This window comes from Pongo pygmaeus, chromosome 18 (assembly GCF_028885625.2).
Source record: "Pongo pygmaeus isolate AG05252 chromosome 18, NHGRI_mPonPyg2-v2.0_pri, whole genome shotgun sequence".
In the NCBI taxonomy this organism is placed as follows: domain Eukaryota; kingdom Metazoa; phylum Chordata; class Mammalia; order Primates; family Hominidae; genus Pongo; species Pongo pygmaeus.
Window position 1 is genome coordinate 72,625,668 of NC_072391.2, and position 3,983 is coordinate 72,629,650.

Sequence of the window (3,983 nt, forward strand, 5' to 3'; positions counted from 1 at the left end):
AGACCCAGCCCCACGGACGCGCCCCCTCCTGGACGGCGCGCTCTGGGACCGCGCGCTCTGTTCTGCCCTTCTCTGCAGCGCCCCCTGTGAGAAAGTAGGGAATTGCATACGCCCCAACAGACCCGAGCTATGGATTTACCAGGGATGTGGAAAAATACAGTGATGGAACGGATATGTAAAGTTCTAGTTATGACTGGACTCCAGCATTTATGAAACCTTCATGAACAGAACAAGAACGTTCTCTATTTAAAGCTGATAGTAGAAAGAGCCCATGCAAAGGCTGGTGTGGGACCAGAATGGGAGGGAGGCTATGTATCCTCTATAGAGCTCGACTTAGTTTTAAATAAAATAAAATGTACAGAGATTCGGTTCAGAGCAACAAAATTGGATCACACTTTTTTTTTTTTGAGACGGAGTCTCGCTCTGTCACCCAGGCTGGAGTGCGGCCGCGCGATCTCCGGTCAGTGCAAGCTCCGCCTCCTGGGTTCATGCCATTCTCCTGCCTCAGCCTCCGGAGTAGCTGGGACTACAGGCGCCCGCCACCACGCCCGGCTAATTTTCTGTATTTTTAGTAGAGACGGGGTTTCATCGTGTTAGCCAGGATGGTCTCGATCTCCTGACCTCGTGGATCACACATTTTTGTCTCACCTCCCTTCAGAAAGCCTGTTAAAATGAAGGCAGAGAAATCATAAAAAGGAATAAGCTAATGTTCAGTCTGTTTGCACTGCTGTAACAAAGTACCTGAGAGTGGGCAATTTATTAAGAACAGAAATTTATTTTCTCACAGTTCTGGAAGCTGGGAGGTCCAAGATCAAGGTCGCAGCAGGTTCCATGTCTGAGGACGGCCCGTTCCTCACTGATAGCACCGCCCGGGCGTCCTCACATGGTAACAAAGGGAGCCCACTCTCCAAATCCCTTTTATAAGGGCCCTAATCCCATAACGGGGGCTCCACTCTTCTGACTTAATCATCTCCTAAAGGCCCCTCCTCTCAGTACTATCGCATTCCCACGAAGTTTCAGGACATGAATTTGGGGGAACACATTCAGACCACAGCAGCCAATAACAATAGTGTTCTGGAAGGGAAGTTACCAAGGATAAGTAATGTCCACAAGGTTCCAGGTGATGAAGAGGCTTTTGACGAATAATAATGTTTTTGTTTGTTTGATTGGTTTGTTTTGAGACAGAGTCTCACTTTGTTGCCCAGGCTGGAGTGCAGTGGCGAAATCTCAGCTCACCGCAACCTCCGCCTCCCTGGTTCAAGCGATTCTCCTGCCTCAGCCTCCCCAGTAGCTGGGATTCCAGGCGCGTGCCACCAGGCCCGGCTAATTTTTGTATTTTCAGTAGAGACAGTGTTTTGCCATGTTATCCAGGTTGGTCTCATTCCTGACCTCAAGCGATCCACTTGCCTTGGCCTCCCAAAGTGCTGGGATTACAGGCGTAAGCCACTGCACCTGGCTGGTAAATTTATTTTTATTTTTATTTTTTGAGACGGAGTCTTGTTCTGTCGCCCAGGCTGGAGTGGAGTGGAGTGGCGCGATCTCGGCTCACTGCAACCTTCGCCTCCCGGGTTCAAGCAATTCTCCTGCTTCGGCCTCCCAAGCAGCTGGGATTACAGGCGCGTGCCACCATGCCCAGCTAATTTTTGTATTTTTAGCACAGATGGGATTTCACCATATTGGTCAGGTTTGTCTCAAACTCCTGACCTCAGGTGATCCATCCACCTCGGCCTCCCAAAGTGCTGGGATTACAGGTGTGAGCCACCGTGCCCAGCCTGAAAACTTCTTTAAAAATCATTGAATTGTACAGTTAAAATAAATAAATTTTATGCTATATAAATCATACCTTTTAAAATCTTTTTAAAAAGTGACCAATTCACCAATCTGACAAGCAAGGTGGCTCATGCCTGTAAACCCAACACTTTTGGGAGGCCAAGGCTGGAGGATTGCTTGAGCCCAGGAGTTTGAGACCAGCCTGGGCAACTTAGGGAAACCTTGTCTCTACTAAAAATTCAAAAATTAGTCGGGTGTAGTGGCACACACCTATAGTCCCAGCTAACTCCAGAGGCTGAGGTGGGAGGATCCCTTGAGCCCCAGAGGTCAAGGCTGCAGTGAGCTATCATTGCTCCACTGTACTCCAGCCTGGGCAACAGAAGAAGGCCCTGTCTCAAAAAACAAACAAACAAATAAACAAAAAATCCCACAAGACTTAAAAATGGCTCAGGAATTTAGTAAATAATTAAAGCTGAAACTTTTTGTCATATAAGTTGAAATGGAAAAACCTGTGATTTACAGGTATCTTCTGGTGCAGCTAGACTTCTTGTTGGCATTTCAGATTCTGTAGGATTTTTTTTGTGACAGTGATTAGTGCTGACAGCCTTTTTCCATAATTGTGCTATATCCAATGCTGGCCCTGGAAATAAATGGTGTTGCTCCACCAAATTTATCATAAGAAAGAAAGAAAGGAAAAGAAAAATAAATAGAACAAGAAGAAAAAGATAGAAATAAGAAATTCTACGGAGCACAGTGGCTCACGCCTATAATCCCAACACTTTGGGAGGCCAAGGTGGGTGGATCACCAGGTCAGGAGTTGGAGGCCGACCTGGCCAACATGGTGAAAACTGTCTCTACTAAAAATACAAAAATTAGCCGGGTGTGGTGGCGGGCGCCTGTAATGCCAACTACTCAAGAGGCTGAGGTGGGGGAATCGCTTGAACCTGGGAGGCAGAGGTTGCAGTGAGCCGAGATCTTGCCATTGCACTCCAGCCTGGGCAACAACGGCGAAACTCCATCTCAAAAAAAAAAAAAAAAAAGAAAGAAAGAAAGAAAAAAGAAATTCCTAAAACAGAGGGAATCTATAGGTCACCTACAAAGAAATGAGAATCAAATGGTTCAGTAGCCAAATGAAGAAGAAGGCTGAATGACAATGTACCAACACCTTCAGTATTTGCAGAGAAAATGGTTTTTTTAAAGCTTTTTTTTTAAAAATTTTTTTAAGAGACAGTGTCTCACTGTGTTGCCCAGGCTGGTCTCAAACTCGTGGGCTCAAGCAATCCTCCTGCCTTGGCCTCCCAAAGTGCTGGGATTACAGATGTAAGCCGCTGCACCCGGCCATTAACCTATTTTACACTGAAAAGTATTGTGTACAAAATACATATTTTCCATTTTTGTTTGTTTGTTTGAGACAGAATCTTGCTCAGTCACCCAGGCTGGAGAGCAATGGCGCGATCTCAGTTCTTTGCAACCTCCGCCTCCCGGGTTCAAGCAATTCTCCTGCCTCAGCCTCCTGAGTAGCTGGGATTACAGGCGCCCACCAGCATGCTCTGCTAATTTTTGTATTTTTAGTAGAGACAGGGTTTCGCCATCTTGGCCAGGCTGGTCTCGAACCCCTGACTTCATTATCCACCCACCTCGACCTCCCAAAGTGCTGGGATTACAGGCGTGAGCCACCACACCCAATCCATATTTTCCTTTTAATTCAAGAACATTAGCAAGACTGTTTATTAGAATTTTCTCTTGAGCTGGGCGTGGTGGCTCACACCTGTAATTCTGGCACTTTGGGAGGCCAAAGCAGGCAAATTGCCTGAGATCAGGAGTTCGAGACCAACCTGAGCAACATGGTGAAACCCCATCGCTACTAAAATAGAAAAAATTAACTGGGAATGGTGGTGCGTGCCTTCAGTCCCAGCTACTCAGGAGGCTGAGGTAGGAGCACTGCTTGAACCCAGGAGGCAGAGGTTGCAGTGAGCCAAGATCACACCACTGCACTCCAGTGTGGGCAAAAAAGCCAGACTCCATCTCAAAAAAAAAAAAAAAAGGCCGGGCGTGGTGGCTCACGCCTGTAATCCCAGCGCTTTGGGAGGCAGAGATGGGCGGATCACGAGGTCAGGAGATTGAGACCATCCTGGCTAACAACACGGTGACACCCCGTCTCTACTGAAAATACAAAAAAATTAGCCGGGCGTGGTGGCAGGTGCCTGTAGTCC